This window comes from Oreochromis niloticus, linkage group LG4, assembly GCF_001858045.2.
Source record: "Oreochromis niloticus isolate F11D_XX linkage group LG4, O_niloticus_UMD_NMBU, whole genome shotgun sequence".
Classification (NCBI taxonomy): Eukaryota; Metazoa; Chordata; class Actinopteri; order Cichliformes; family Cichlidae; genus Oreochromis; species Oreochromis niloticus.
In genome coordinates, this window is record NC_031969.2 from 5,971,843 (window position 1) to 5,989,556 (window position 17,714).

At 41.0% G+C, this 17,714-nt stretch overlaps 1 pseudogene; it reads left to right on the forward strand.

Annotated features, from left to right (window-relative positions):
* The first annotated feature begins 1,113 nt into the window (after nucleotides 1–1,113).
* LOC109202020 (carnitine O-palmitoyltransferase 1, liver isoform-like) lies at nucleotides 1,114–16,191 on the forward strand (annotated as a pseudogene).
* Nucleotides 16,192–17,714: the final 1,523 nt, after the last annotated feature.

A 17,714-nucleotide genomic window follows, 5' to 3' on the forward strand; every position in this document is an offset into this window, starting at 1 on the left:
TCATTGCTATGGGGGGGTTAAATCACTTCATTTTGCTGATTGAGGCGATGTAGGAGCTTCAAATTGACACCAGAGGAGTGTCGCCGAGGAGGCTGAGAGGTAGCGCTGGTGGTCTCCAGTAATTTAAGAATAGTTGTAAAGCCAAGACATTTTATGAAGGTTTGATGGTATTTGACCTTGAAGGAGAGGCCAGAGGTCAAATGAGACATACTTTGAATCTTCATGCAGTGCTTTGGATTTGTACAAAGACTGTGCAAGAATCATGGTTTAAAGTTCTGAGGCAGTTTGTCAATTTTTAATTAATATACTTGACCTTGAACACCTCGATGGATTTAAGCCAAATTTGAATGAATTGCTAACATGAACACACTCTGCAACCCTGCAAAGAATTATTCAAAATCAGAATGGATGAAAAACAGTAATGGACCCTGCTAAGAGTGCTGTTAAAATGGCAGCAGTTATGAGATCCAGTTTAAAAGACCAAACACTGAATTAGTCTATTTATGAGACGAAATAATCATGTTCAACAAAAATTGCTAGCAAGAACGTGCGTTTTACTCTGTGTGTATCATTTTTCTAAATTTGCCTCTAAGCCGCCTGTAGCACGGTGGTCACTCTCAATGCTGAACCCAACTTTCCAACTTGTGTGATGACGTTGCAGATGGAACACAGGTAAAAATATGTGTTCATTTAAAAACACATGTGAGCTAAATCATACAGATTATCAAAAATTAGACCACGTGATGATAGCATTGTTGATATGAACACTGTAACACAGTTTAGAGTACTTAAATCTACAAGTATAGATGACGGTGATTTAAATTTGGACCCATAAACAAGAATAGATGTCGACTGGATTTCACAAAATCATAAGTATTCTAGTCATTGAAAGAGACCAACTTCCCAATTGAGAAGTTTCTGAATTCCAAAAACCGATGATGAAACGTAACATTCCACATGTCTGTGAAGGTTCTCAGTCATCCAGGTCATCGTAGCCTAAGGAGCTTGGAAAGAAAAGCGTCTGGACTTGTTTAAATTGCTTGAAGATGTTTCACCTCTCATCCGAGAACTGAAGAAAAGCCGCTGTTGTACACACTGCCTTTATGAACCAACATGTGTTCCTCAAAGGTAAAAACTTTCATGTAGTTCAAACCACCAGGATAAGCCGAGTGAGAACATTGTGCAGTTTATTTTTCTAACGCAGCCCTGAGACCCATAGTCTGAAATCAGCCTTCCTTCTCTCATTGTTATCTAATCTAAAAATAAAGTGGTACTCTTGGAAGCCATTACATATAATTTTCTGGGGGGAGACAGATTTTCGCAAATGCCCGGTATGCCCAATGGCCAGTCCCGCTATGGTCTAGGAATTTGACAAGCATGTCAACAGTTTTTTCCCATTAGACTCTAAAAGGACTTGGCATATTTTCTCGAGTGGACCATTTCTGATTTTTGAAAGACTCAGCATGGGACCTGAGGGATCAATCTAATCCAGCAGCTGTTTACTGAAGAGTCATCAGAAAGAATAGACTGCAGAGTCCTGGCCTGACCAGGTAGCTCTTCTGTGTTGTGCCATCTGCTTCGCCAACACACAACACGGAAGAGCTACCTGGTCAGGTCAGGACTCTGCAGTCTATTTACACCTACAGGACAGTAGACACTCTCTCAAGGATGACGATGTACACATCTTGGACAGGGAGGAACGCTGGTTTGAGCGCGGAGTCAGGGAGACCATTTACGTGAAAACCCATTGTTCCTTCACTGGTCTGGTTTCAGTCATTATGCAAATGTACTGTTTATAAGATTGGGGAAACCTGCAGTCAGCTGAGACTGAAGAAGTAACGAAACGTTTCTCCCACAAAACGCTACGTCCAGATGAACAGAATCAACTTTTGGAGATTTACTTACCTGGATGATTGAGCATGCATCAAGACTAAGCAATGAGATGGCTCAAAACAAGAAACCTATTTCATATAGGTTGAATTCCATAAACCAGTAATAATAGAAACATTCAGCGTAAGAAATATGGGAGTTTCACTTACTACCAGCAACCACGAACATATCTGAAGACGTTTGTCTTGTGAGCATTTTAAGTTTTGTCTGAAAACTTCAGCCATGTATTACAAAAGTTATCTCAAGTTTCTATGTCCATTACTGTAAAAAACACTTTCAAATATTTTGCCTTTTGAAATGAGACTATTCTTTTGACACAACCTGTATATGATTTTTATTGTTAACCTCTGGTTATACGAGCCAGGAAGACACAGTTGCAGGCCCGTATTCAGCCTTGGCAGCTTTCTAATTTTCCTGTGAGCCAACCTAAAAACTCACGTGATGCACAATCACATACTTAAGTTGAAATATATTATTAAGAATGGATATTCCTGTTGGCAAATTTTGTGTTGTGTTGGCAAATTTCCTTATGAGGTGCTGCATTTTCCTTGTAGTGGTAGGTTTTTATCAAAATGGACTTTTCTGATCCTAGCTTTTGCCCCCGCCCTTTTTTTTCTCCCCTTCAGTTAAAATCCAGTAATCATTTTGTATAATGAATGTGGAAAATACTCCTTTCCTATGTGGAATGTGGATTTTATCTTTTTTTTTTTTTTTGGTCTGGCTTTTTAAGTGCATGTGTAATAAATCATAACTGTTATTCTTTCAGTCAGTCAGTCTCACACACACACACACACACACACACACATACAGAACAGTCTTGTATAAATAAAGGTCGCAGGCAGTTTAATCTGCGCCCCACGACTTGCTTTTGTGTGCTTCCAGGATCGCGGTGGCTTTTGTCTGACTTGCGAGGCTTCAATGACCCGCCTGTTCAGGGAGGGCCGAGACTGTGCGGGCCTGCTCCAGTGAGAGCTGCGCTTTCATCAAAGCTCTGGAGAGTGGAGAGGTATTTAAATACTTGTTATGCATCTTTTTCATTTTGAAGAAAAGAAAAGAAAAATACCAGGTGTCACTGATCCAAGTGTCTGTTCAAACTTGAAAAGGATACAACCTTAAGGCTTACGACACCTCTCTGCATGCTGCAGTGAATATGAAAGATAACACTAATTAACAATAATCTGTAAGAATGCACGCACACACCTCTTCTAAATTCCTCACAAAATCCAACTCATAAGCTGTGTGTATCAATCTGTTGAAATTTTTGGGTATTTCAAGGCATTTTTCAGTGAGCGTCAGTGACACAGTGCTGGAAACTGATGGCAAAGCTGTCCGAAAGCTAAGGCCAGCTCAACTCTGTCAGTATTGCTGTAACTGGTCAGATTAATAACTCAAAATACGACAGTCGTCTTGAAATTTTCATGTCATGTGAATTTAGTAATTGTGTTAAATCATCCAGCAGGAGGAACCGTATGTGTACACATTATGTGTACACTACGTGTGTGAATGGATGAATGACTGAATGTAGTGTAAAGTGCTTTGGGGTCCTTAGGGACAAAGTAAAGCGCTATACAAATACAGGCCATGTACCATTTGCATTCACGTATAGGGCATAGCAGCTATATAATTGCTAGTTAGTCCAGACATATGAATGTGACATGTGAATATCAACACTTCACCGAGCTCTTTTCATTCCTCAGAGGCATCAGATGGAAGACAAAACACTGCTGAGTAGACCATTTAACACTTTATTTACTTTATTACTTCTAGAAGGGAGATGTGTCCTGACAGCTTTATTACAGAAGCTCTCTCATTCTAATCTAAACAACAGTGTCTCAGTAACTTTCCACTAGAGATGGTCCCCTCTTATCTACATTTTCCCAGGCAAGCGTGAGTCTGCAGCTTTCTACCATGTCCCCAAGGACACATGGTCTCATGCCTTTATTTTCAGGGCTGTTTCCACACTATATAACTTTATAACACTTATTAATAAAAAAAACCCATAGCATTATTGAAGCACTGCAAATTATTTAATCCCAACACTGGTCATGATGTAATGGAAGTGGTAATTTGGTCCCCTGAGTTAACAATAATTTTGCTGCACAGCAGCCACCCTCGGATCATCTATTAAAGTTGTGTTTGCTTTGACAGACAGAGGAGGAATACAGACACCTTTTCCAACTGGCTTCTGGGAAGCACCAGAACCTTCATCGGATGGTTATGACTGGAGCAGGAATCAACAGACATCTCTTCTGCCTTTACGTAGTCTCCAAATACTTGGGAGTGGAGTCGCCTTTCCTCAAAGAAGTAAAGCCTTTGGTCGTCTAAGGAGCTCAGAAAGAAAATGTCTGTGGGGTTTCAGTGGGCGTTAAGGCGTCTGGGAAGTTCATCAGTTGGTGCCGGTGGTTTACGACACCAACTGATGAACTTCCCAGACGCCTTAACGCCCACTCACATCCTGGGCCATCTGACCTCACCTAGCCCCACCACATGATAGGGTGGGGCTAGGTTTCACAATGAGCTCACCTTAAACCAGGGGTGTCCAAACTTTTTTCACTGAGGGCCACATACATACAAATATAGGAGGGGCTGGGCCACTTACTAGAAATTAGGTATATAACCTTAACTGTAGTGTATTAAAGTTAGAAAAATCATTTAAAAGTGGTCAAATGTGTTATATTGTTGAATATAATTAAAGACAAAACTGCCTTCATCACAGCTTTCCATAAATGGATCTTTATTGATTTATTCAGAGAAAGCTTTGGTAGCTCATTCTCAGAACAGCAGCAGATTTCTTCTTGGACAGAAGATTTACAGCACAGAGGAAAAACAATAAAGGGGAAAATGGGACGGGTACATTTCAAGCTTGTTATTTAAGTTATTAGGCTTAGCAAAGCATCCATTAACGTTCCTTTGAAACGATTATCAACATTAACAGACTGAACTGGACTTAATAACATGAGTCCATATAATTTTAGTAAATTATTCTGGTGAGTATCAGCTGCGCTGGGTATGTAAATCGGGCCATCCAGCCGCGGTGCTCATCGTACGCCACTCGTGCCAAAAATCCGGACAAATGTCACTTGATCAAGGAGCAAATCTGCATCAGATGAGATCAGCTGACTTTGCGTGTGCGTGCGCTGTGCACAGCGGTGTGTACTCTGTGTGTTAACAAGAAAAACGCATGTAAGAAAGTGGTGCGCAAAAGCAGGGTAGTGACAGAATTGATGCGCATTATTGATATTTGAAGCATGTGCACCTGCACATTAACACACGGGTACTGTGGAATATATTTTTTACTCACCTAAAGTGCTCGTGCTCTCGTCCACTCCCCGCAAAAAATTAGCAGCTGTGCGGTGTCTGTGGCATCAGTGCTCGGATCGCATGCGATGGAGTAAAAATCAAAAGCACAGCTTTATCAGACAGTTGCAGTTTAATGTTGGCTGACAGTCTTCAGTGCGTGGCACAACTGTATTTCTGGACATGCTGACATTGTTGAAGTCCTGCACTTTTTCCGGGCACATTATTTCGGTGACTTTAACGAGGCCGTGTTTTATGAGGTCTCCATCTGAAAAAGGCTTGCCATGTCTTGCGATGAGTTGGGCGACCTCATAGCTGCTATTGGAGCCTTTTCCTGGACAATTTGAGCACGAAAAAAATACTGTTGCTGACCCTGCAGGATAGCTACCCTTTGCTTTAATTTCTGCTCTGGCTCAGCACCAGTGTAGGATGCATAGGCCTGATGTTTGGTCTCATAATGACGTCGTACATTATACTCTTTCATAACTGCCACAGTTTCAGTGCAGATCAAACAGACACACGTCCCCTTTAATTCTTTGAAGAAATATTCACTCTCTCACCGTGTCTGAAATTTTCGGCACTCACTTTCTACCTTTCGCTTCTTTGGTTCTGCCATGTTTGGTAACTTGGGGTAAATTTCTTCTGTGATTGTCCTTTTTGGTGGAGCAACTGCCTTGATCAACAGTAGCTCCCCCTGGTGTTAAAACTAAGAAGTGCAATACACTCAAGCAAAAGTTGAAGTGCGGGCCATATTCTATTCTATTTATAAAATTACTTGAGGGCCAATTAAAAATGGACCGCAGGCCGCGGTTGGCCCGCGGGCCGGACTTTGGACACCCCTGCCTTAAACCTTGGTTGATTGTGACCTACACCTTGGCTCATGTGATTAGGTAGACGATCATTAGGGGGTCCATTGTCCCCCTCGGGGGTGGGGGGACTCTCCACCATTTGACCCTAGAACTGAAGAAGCTTCTCGGATGAGGTGAAACATCTTAAAGCAAGTTAAAGAAGTCCAGACCCTGTTCTTTCCAAGCTGGATGACTGAGGACCTTCACAGACAGAAGCCTTTGGTCGTTTCCTGAGGATGGCTACATTTAGGCTACGTTCACACTGCAGGTCTTAATGCTCAATTCCGATTTTTTTGTCTGCTTGTTCACACTACAAATAAAATGCGACAGCAAACGCGCTCCAGTGTGAACGCTCAAAGCGGCCCGCATGCGCAAAAGATGATGTCACACACAACGCGCTCTGTTTAGACCCAGAACAAACAGTATTGTTTGACTGATGGCCCTTAATATAAAGACTTCGGACTTTACGTTTCACAGTTTTTGCTTTAAGTTATTTTGTTATTTACATAATAATGTAGCTAACCTAATAATTATCCTTATTGCTGTTTTAGAGAGGAGCGGTGCTTCAAAGGATAGCTGCAGATTTCTGTCAGAATCTGCAGATTATACAGTACAAATAAAATGTTCACGTTTCTCCAACGTTGTCTTCCCAACAGTTTCACTAACATCTACACTGGATGGCCAGGAAGCGTTCGCGATGTCTTCTCCCGCGCTGATAATTGGCATCTGTCTTGTGTCAGTGACGTAAAAGACTGATTTAATGCGACATGACCGTTCAAACAGCAGTCGCTTTCTAAAACATCGGATATGTATCGAATTCAGTACCACATACGAAAGTGACCCAGATCGGATTTGAAAATATCGGATTTGTGCCGTTCACACTGTCCTACCATGATCGGATATGGGTCGCATAGGGTCAAAAAAAATCGGATTTGATGCGCTTTCGCCTGCAGTGTGAACGTAGCCTTAGATGTAGCCATCCTCAGATGTCCCTATTCAGACTGATATTCAGTCTGCTTGGTTTAATTGTCCAAACATATTAAACAGGACGAAAGTGAACGAGTTTCAACTGTTTCAAAAATCATGAATACCTTTTTTATATGTAAACAGATTGCATTGATTTGAATGGACGTGCACTTCTTTAGCAGAATTCTTGTTGGACAAAACAAATTTGAAGTGAGACATAAACAGCAAAGACTCTGATGTCAGGTGGACAGAAGAAAGAGAAAGCGAGTGATCAATCCCGTATACATCCAAGTATCATCCAAGTAGATCTGAAAAGTGAAGCCAATGTTGGAAGTGCCGTAAACCTGGCTTTTTTTCTAACCACCAGCGTTGTGCTGCTCACCTTCTAATGAAAATGATCCTCAACCTCCTCATACAGGATCCAAGTAACACTATCCTGTCAATACCGATATAAATACGATATAGCCTATTTTATAATCAGTACAATTTTTTTTGTTTATTCTGTTATACCTGTATTCAAAAAATACACTGCACCCAAACTATTTCATAGTTCAGCAAAACTGATCATTGTAATAAACTTAAACCTGCACCATCCTCCCTATTCTGGTATTTTAAAGAGTACTTAGCGGAAATATTAGGCAAACTTAATTAATAGGGTTGCCAACTCCCAGCAACTCCCCCCACCCTCCACCTGATAATGCTTAATCGACTTCAATTTAAACACATGCATTAAATTAAAGTCGATTATTGATTTCTATTGATTTTTTTTATACATTTTTTTTCTCTCCTTTTTCTTCGTGCTTACAAGTTCACAAAATGCCAACTGTAGTAATTGTTCACAATTGAATCTGTATAAGCATGTTGTGTTTAATTTTAAAAGCAAAAATAAAATATAAAGTAAATTTTAAAAAAAAATGCACATCAATAATTTTTCTACAATAATTAAATAGATTCAACATTTTTCTTTCTTCAACAGAATTGACTGCACAGATGGTACTTTCCCAAAGGAAAAAGTACTATAGCTTACTAGGTCATAAATTTGACTTAATATTTACTATATACAATGATGGATTTCTATACATTTTACATCAGATGAAAACTTTGGGTGTAAGATTCAGATAATTATTTATTAAAAGCTAGACATTTTAAATGAGAATAAGAAAGAAAAGTATGTCTTTGTGCCCCCTTTTCCCTGTTCATGCCCTATCGGCCCCCCTGGCATAACTTTGCTAGATCCGCCCCTGCACAGTTACCAGCCGTCAGCTACGTAGAAAAGGATCCTGGTGTAGAAAGTAATACTGAATAAATTCTAACAAAAGCTTATCAAGCTTAAACGTGCTGCTGTTGTTCAGCCGCTGGTTTCCTCTTTCTGGTGCAAAGTGGGCCAAAAACAAACAAGAGAGACGGACTTGCGACAGAAAAGCCGATCAGCTGATCATTGATCAGTTTCATGATTAAAGTAGCAACAGGAGAGGGAGGGAGAGGCAGTCGCTCCATATATCGGTTGTTAAGCTTAACGTGGGAATGCTTTACAAACATTCAGATATGAACTTGTACACTTTCTCTACTTCTCTGGGATACCTTTCTCCAAGATGAAATGCTGGTTTGGTAGCGAGGCTCCAAATGCTCAACCAGACCGCCGACAGTTCTCGCACGCCACAGCCGCTCTATCACGTGACGCATACTCCTCCAACGTGCTAAGGTTATGAGCTGAGTTACGCCATGTCACAAGTTTTGTCGGATCAGATTACATTTTTTATTTCTCTCTGATATCCAATCCAGTAATTTAGGTCAGTATCAGACCGATATGATTCTTAATATCGGATCAGTCCATCTCTAGTTATGTCCTCAGGCTCTCGTTTCCAGTTGTATTGCACACAACATGTTTAGTGAGATCCATTCCTTTGCAGATGGCGGCAGCAGCAGAAACATTTAAGAGTTCATATGTTAACGGTTCAAGTGGAACTTTCATAGTGACTATCACAATTGTTTTGTATAGTATGTGAGCAGGCTGTCTCAGCTTTTAGAAATGCAACCATAAAAGACTTAAGAGCAGAACAACAAAATGGAACGTGTCATTGATCAGCTGCTTTAAAGATGCATATCTAACACACAATGAGACTAAGGCTCCCTTTGTTCAGTCAAGAATGCACTGCTGTGAACTGCTTCTTTACCAAAATCAAGAAGAGAAGTCAAAGCATTAAACATTCTTAGCGAGTTTTGTGTGATTTGCTCTCTGTTAGCTGTTCACATCTGCTGCTGCATGTTCACTCCACCTTTTTCTCACTCAATCCCTCATTTAAGGTTCTGTCTGAGCCTTGGCACCTCTCCACCAGCCAGACTCCAGTTCAGCAGATGAATATATTCGACCTGAAGAACCACCCAGATTTCATCTCGCGTGGTGGGGGCTTTGGACCTGTGAGTGGACACATTTACATCTTTTTATGGAACTAAGACAGGGAGACTAGATAATGTACTTCTGGAGGCGTTAACACGAAACCTTGTGTCTTCACTGTCATTGTCACGGTTTGGCAGGGCAAACCGTGGGGGTGTAGGGAAGGAGGACCCAGGCGCGGTGCTCTGTGTATAAACAGTCATGTCAGGTCGCTGACGATGGTTATGGAGTTTCATACATCATCGTGGGTGAAGATATGGTCAACTTCCACGTGTCTTCCAAATACTCCTGCAGTCAGACTGTAAGTAACGTCTCCGTGTCGTGAAGTTCAGAGTCCCAGTGTTATATAACATGCTGTTGTAGGAAAGCTCATTTACACCAGACAATCCTCTGGAGCCTTTTACAACTGGCACAGTCTGGCCTATTAGGCACAACATTGGAAGCATTTCCTCCCTTGGTAGGAACAACATAATATTGTTTGCTTTTTGTGATTCGGTTTTCTTCACTTGGTCAGCTTTGCCCTAAATGATGCAACTAAATGATGCAATGATGAAAGTAGAACTAAGGATCCTTCAGTGTGAATGCAGTGAAACCAAATACAGACCTAGTAAAGTCAGGATGTTTATTCTGGCTCTGTCAATCTTAAAATGTTGGTCGTATACTAACGAGTCTTTAAGAGTGTGTCTAGGCTCAGATGGCTCTTTGGATGAGTCACTACAGTACAATCGAGAAGTTTATTTGTGTAGTAAGACAGGTTACTCTGTAAATACTACCAAAACTGGATCTAACCTATAAAGGCAGGGCCTGCTTCAGACTTTCATTTTAAGTCCTTTAAATTCCTGAAATTTCCTGGTTGAAGCCACCTTGACTTTTGTGCACCTCTCATTTTAACATCACAAATCAGCAAGACCACAAACGGTGAAGGATTTTAAGTGTTTAGGGTGGATTTGTGGTTTTAAATGACACATAAATGTTGTTGAATTTTCCCTGAATTATTTCTTAATACAGGCTATAATGTCATGTGGACAAGATATGTGACATAGCCCTTGTTCCACGAAAGGACAGAATGTACTGTTTCACACATTTTCACTTCCATTTTAATCATCTACTCTTCTTAGTAAACACACATTCATCTAAAATAAAAAAATAAAACTTCTGAAAAAATGCCAAAATCAGCCCTTTGATTTATCAGATGATCCTCTTAATTCTAAACCTCAATAGCTAATATTTTTTACATACAAACAGCCAACCTTTGGAGTTGTTTCCAAGTTTGCAGAAAGTTTCGCTTTGTCAGCAGCAAGAAAATAGCTAGAAATCAAAGTAAAGATGAATTGCTTTTTCAGAGAAAAACAACATTGGATTTCCAGTAAAGTATTCGTGTGAGCATCAGAAAGGGGAACAGTCTGCAAATTGATGACATCAGTTTAGCTACAGCATTACTAAGTTGCTGCATGGTTTATTTATCATCACTATAGACAATTTTATACATTTGGAAAAAATCACAGGCAGGACTCAGATCACAGTAGGCCTAAATGTTCCTCCTGGCTCTAAATGGGCCTTAAGGGCTGAGCACATGTGCAAGCACAGCTAATATTAAGTACAGACAATTTGTGTTACCTGAAATTAAGAAAAATGCTAGTTTTGCCTTTTATTCATCAAATTGCAAAAAACAAAAATGTATTTTAGGTTTGCAGCTAAGCTCAAATTAAACACAACTCACAAAAGAATAAAAATACCAGAGTTGCAATTTTTTATTGGCAAGTTTCCTTTGAAAAGTCAAAACTTTTTGACATTTAAATTTTCATTATTTTAGCTCTATAGTTCCTCAAATGAGGCAAATACATCATGACACTGTAATGATGAACTGAACTACATATTATTCAATGGCCCGCAGCAGAGCAGTGCAGGGTATTTACACCTGATAGTCATGCTGATAGACTAATTTGTGCTTTAATTGGTGCTGCCTTCATTGTAACACTTGAGTGTGTTTTTGGAGCTCTATGTGTTTTTAGCCAAAAATGACTCTTTTAAAAAGAGATCGCAGGCTGCTGGTCTAGAGAAATTTGAGTCTGATGGACCATCAGATGATTCTCGCAACGATAACTTATCCAGCCTGCCGATAGGGAAATGAGAAGTGAGAAAAGTTGGGGACAACTATGTAAATAAGCTGACTGTGTATTTACTATGTACATAAGTTTTTGCATTCAAAAGCTAAACACAATTACAGCATGGTGTTTGAAAATACATGATGGTAGATAAAAACTCATTTTGTCCGGAGTGATTGTACTTTTATGTTCAGCAGCAGCTCAGGAAGTCCTCAATCCACATGACTTCATGGTTCATTACGGGGGAAATGTCAACTCAGGGAGGACACACACACACACACACACACACACACACACACACACAGAGGAAGAGAGAGTGAGATCATTAATACAAAGGATTGCCGCAGCTTTTGGATTTTAACTCTTTTTTGGGGATTTTATATGAACAGTCATAAATTTCACTCCAAATTTTAACTTTTGCTTCTATTGAGATGTGTTTTTAATTCTACAATACCTTTCCTGTTCAAATCGTTTATTCACATAGTAAAGAAGTAGCTAAGGAGCTCGGTAAGTATGAACAAAATTAGTTAAAACACATTTTCTCTAATAAAGAGGATTTTCATCATCTGCAGTTCATGAAAAAAGGTGCCACATAAAAAAAAAAAACAAATCAGTAGATCCACAAATGATGGATAAAGACTCTTCTCAGTTATTGAGGTACAGGTACACTTCATGTACTTATTAACATACAGTTCAAAGGCCTGCATCAGTGTGCATTGGTTAGGACTGTACCAAATGACTCACGTTTTAAACACTGTTTGAATAATCAGCACTAACAGACAGACATTTATGCAGCGCAGGCTATAATAGAATAATAGACATGCTTACCATGTGAAAGGACCGCTCTGTGCAGGTAACGTAGTCTGTGCTTTGTAAGCCCTAGTTTGGGTTTTCATGGCTCCAAGAGAATTAACAATTGAAGAAAGGGATAAAACATGAAACTCAAATTAATCTCCACACCCACGCTCAGTTTCACAAATAAACAAAAAACTTGCACCATCCAAACTCTTCATAGCCACAGGAGAGAAAATTGAAAACTTCCCAGAAATTGAAATAGTAATAATCACGCTAAAGCCGGCTTTTTATGCCATTTTGGAAAAGTCCAGAGCCTTTATACATAGCATATGCCAAGCAGACTCAGTGGGAGATGAATAACATGTAGCCTAGAATTAAACATCTACAATTTAAAGAGACAGACAGGTCAGTACCTAACCCCTACCTCACTATTGTCTCTAAACATTTAGACCCCTAAAATACTCAGTTTACATGAACAAGCAAACATGACAGCTGGGTGGGGGCAGTTGAGGATACACAAACACCTCCATAGGTGTCTGGCTTCTCTGGAAATGTCTTTGAGGAAAGGACATTAAAATGTTTGGACTGCGTCTTCCCAGACAGAAAGACTACACATGATTTGAAAACATAGCATCAGACAGGAAAGGGCAGGATCATGTGTTGCTCAAACTGACAATTTGGCTTACAGACGGTAATATAATGGGGGCTAAAACAAATCCGATAAGGTTCTTTCTAACATGGAAAAACCAAATAGGTCTTCCACTCCACAATTAGAAATAATGATCCTCTTATAAGGCTTTATTCTCCATTCACCAAGTTACAAAACAAATCCAACAATTTTACCTTTCAGATCACTGACAGAAAACAAGTAGGCCATCCTATAAGGCTTCTCCATAGTGTTAGGATAAGGCAACATGAAATAATTGGATCTTCCATCTATAAAAGTCATTCCTGTTTGCATGAATTCACACTGAAATACACATTTTATAAAACAGATAAAACATTAAAACCTAAATAAAACATTTTTTTTCTTTCATTCAGTAAATGCAGGTCTGCAGTGGAAGATATGAAAGTAGTTTGAGTTTCAAAACAGAACAAAAAATGACTTGTATTCAAGAAAATGACACAACACTTGTTCCTGTTTTTTCTGTGATTGTTTAGATTTGACTGACTTTATGCAAAGATAAATGTAATAACAGACATTTCAGCGTTTTCTGATAGTTTTTGGAAAGAGAGTTTGGTCCTATTTTAAAGCAGTCTGTTATCTCCTTGAGTTCATGGAGTTGAGCATATTTCAGCCCTACCCCAGATAGCAAGACGACATTGAATTGATGTTGAGTTTTCATCCGATCTGTCGTATATGGTCGGGGTTGAAATGCCAATGTTGTAACAACATTGAAATACTGTGGTAAACCGACGGTCTTACTTGACAATGGCTTAACTGTTTACTAAATGTTTGAGGTGTGAAATGAACCGCAATGGAGTTTGTAAACAAAATATGGGTGTGTGTGTTTGGAGGATGTGTTTGTGCGGGGGTGTTTAGGTGGTGGGGGGTGCGCAAACATTTTTCTTTAAAACAAAGGGGGGCCTGGCAAAAAAAGTTTGGGAACCACTGCGTTAATGGGTCTTTTGGTGGCAAGAGTGTATAGATGGGTCTAATGGTTTTTAAGAAGGGCCCACGTGAATGCCGGAACCCAAGGGTTACATCGAATTTAATGTTTTTTAATGAGATGAATGTCTATAAATATTTTGTTCTTTTCATATTGAAACTCACTAAAAATCCCTTGTTCATTCTAAAGAGGGTTTGACTTCTCACTTCTCTGTCCATGTTCTCTTTCTTCCTTCTTCTGTCTCTGTGGTTTTATTTATGTACCCAGTAACACGTTTGTCTGCTTTTTACACTTCCCTTTCACTTCTCAATACTTACGTTTTCTTTCTTTTTTCCTTACCAGGACTCTCACAGGTTTGGAATTCAGATAAGTAAGGCTATGCAGGACATCATGGCTCTTCTCTCAGCTGATCCCAAAACCTCTTCGTCATCCAAAGGCAGAGGCCATCCGCAGACCAAGAAGCTCGAGTAAAATCAAATGTCAGCCGACTATTTCCTTAATGATTCCGAACCCACAATGTTGAAATCACAGTTCAACAAGTGATTAATTGACAAAGTTAAAGTCAGAGGCAAACAACAGAGAGCTTGTTTCATAGATACAGATCTTTCGTCTTCAGACACAACAAAAATGTACAGCAGCCTTTTACAGGCCAACAGATAAACATACCTACTATTGTTCTGTTTTTAAAACCTCCCACTCAGTGACAAAAGACAAGCCTCAACGCTACCGTACCTCAATCATTTGGAAGGCTGCATCAGCACTCTGAAAATCTGTGATCTTCAAGATATATACTTAGAGTGAAAGTGAGACAAATGTCCCTGATAACTGGTGTAAAGCATTAAGACGCCCTTAATCTCACTAAAAGTGAAGAGCGCACTGACACCATTCATTACAATTTGATGTTGGAGGTTAGAGTGCATGTTGAAGGGCTTTGCTAACGTCAGTGGGCAGGAAAAAGGAAGTTCTGGCCAAACTGCACTCATTTATTTCTTTATGTGCCATTTGTTTTGACGGATGGAAATGGTCTAGTCTCCATAAACCCGGTGTAATCGTTTGATCACCTGAACTCCAGACAAGAGCAGTACATCAGCCTGACTTAATAATTAACATTTTAATTTACTTTTTAAAGCTGGAGAGAGAACTTTGGCCACTGTTGTCAGGAATGACTTATGCATCCATAGGAAAGCAGGATGGCATCATCATCACAGCCAGACTGTGGAATCTCCACTAGTGACCAACTGTTCAGCCATACATCGCTTTATATGCAAAGCTGCATTTAAAAATGATTATCATCACATTTTGTTTAAAAAAATGCCGTGTTTTTAGTTTATTTGCTATCTTTTGAGCTTTTTCTTCACTCTCTTTGCTGATGCTTAGCCACACTCTGCTAAGGCTTGCTAATACTTGTAGTAAGAGTACTGCATTCAAAGAGTTGCTCAAGTTAAAGTATTATCAGTAAATGTACCTAAACTGTCAAAGCAAGCCTTTATGTTGTGCAGTTGAGTAATTGCTTCTGGTGTTTAATATATGATTAATTGTAAACTGTGGCTCAGACCTCCAGACAACAAGCTTCAAAAGTCTCTTGTCATTTGAAGCTTGTTTGAATTGTTAAATTGAGGTTTGGCTCTCCTCACATTCACAGGCCATCCACTCCAAGAAGCTCGAGTAAAACAGCAAAAACAAGTTGGACAAACATTGCTTATTATCCAAAAACGCAACTTGGGCAATGTAATGTAATTAGAACAAACATTACTGTGATGTATTTGGCCCAGCGGAAAGGTTGTCCTTTCAGTTCTTCTTTCTTTACTGGAAAACTGCTGAGAGCGCCAGAAACGAACTGCAAAACAAGACGCAATAATCGATGAGATAATGCTGTGGATGGCCTAATGGGCATTTCCCCGTGGCTCACAATATCAAGCTGCAGCTTTTAGGTGTGTTCGGTCTGGGATCCAGGGATAACTATCAAGAATGCAGCATATTAAGATGGGAACAGAACAGTGACGTTCTTTTGTGTTGTGTGCTTAGTGCGGTGATTAAAAAGGGGAATCTTGTTTTTGATAAGTTTGTGTAGCAACTGTGCCTGCATTTTAGGCACAGTTGCTACAGGGGTTATGGAAAGGGGGGAATTGGAAGTGTGATGTCCAGATGTTGGCAGCTGGGGATACAGCTGTGTTTTTTTGAATCACTGCATTTGTTTGTATTTTTTTTAAATTATTTACTGTAATCTGTTTCATTCCTCAAGCAGAAGAGGAGGGCCTTCAAATCCAGAGACAAAGAGGAGTTGAAAAGGGTGCAGAGAGAGCTGAGGGGACTGATAAGGAATGGGAAGGACAGCTACAGGCAGAAGATGGAGAACCAGCTTCAGCAAAACAATGTTGGTGAAGTCTGGAGAGGCCTCAGAACCATCTCAGGCCACAAACATCAGAACTCTCTGCCTGGGAGGGATGTGAGGTGGGCGAATGAACTGAATCATTTCTTCAACAGATTTGATTCAGCCATGAGGCAGTCTCCAACATCGGCTGCAGACTCACCCACCCCCACTGCTGCTGTTCCACCTCTGACACCTCAGACACTTCACACCTCCTCTATTCACCCTGCTCACTCCTCCCCACCCCCAACAACAGCATCCAATACACACTCAACACAAGGCTCCAGCCTGTCTCTCTCAACCACCCAGGTTCGGAGGGAACTGAGGAGGATTAAAGCCAAGAAGGCAGCGGGTCCAGATGGCATCAGCTCGAGGGTCGTCAGGTCCTGCGCGGACCAACTGTGTGGTGTGATGGAGCACCTCTTCAACCTGAGCCTGAGGCTGGGAAGAGTCCCACAGCTCTGGAAAACTTCCTGTGTTGTTCCAGTGCCAAAGACTTCACGCCCCAAGGACCTCAACAGCTACAGGCCGGTGGCTCTGACATCCCACCTGATGAAGACCCTGGAGCGGCTGGTCCTGGCTCAGCTTCGGCGCCTTGTGAGCTCATCACTGGACCCACTTCAGTTTGCCTACCAGCCTGGCATTGGAGCGGATGATGCCATCATTCACCTCCTACATCGTTCCCTCGCTCACCTGGAGACCGCTGGGAGCACTGTGAGAATCATGTTCTTTGATTTCTCCAGTGCCTTTAACACTATTCTTCCCTCGGTTCTGAAGGACAAGCTGGAGAACTCTGGAGTGGACCATCACCTCACTACCTGGATTTTGGACTACCTCACCGACCGACCACAGTATGTGAGGACTCAGGGCTGTGTGTCGGACAGGGTCGTCTGCAGTACGGGGGCCCCACAGGGAACGGTTCTGGCTCCGTTCCTCTTCACCATCTACACTGCAGACTTCTCCCACAACTCCACCCAGTGCTTCCTGCAGAAGTTCTCTGATGACTCTGCAATAGTCGGCCTCATCACTGATGGGGACGACAAGGAGTACAGAGGACTGACTCAAGACTTTGTGGACTGGTGCCAGCTGAACTACCTCCAGATCAATGCCAGTAAAACCAAGGAGCTGGTGGTAGACTTCCGCAGGCACAAGCAACCTCCACTGCAACCACTGAACATCCAAGGTATGAACATTGAGGCTGTGGACAGCTACAGGTACCTTGGTGTTCATCTGAACAGCAAACTGGACTGGACTCATAACTCAGACGCCCTCTACAGGAAAGGGCAGAGCAGGCTGTACCTGCTGCAGAGACTCAGGTCGTTTGGAGTGGAGGGCCCACTCCTGAAGACCTTCTATGACTCTGTGGTGGCCTCAGCCATCTTTTATGGTGTGGTCTGCTGGGGGGGCAACATCTCTGCTGGGGACAGGAAGAGACTGAAC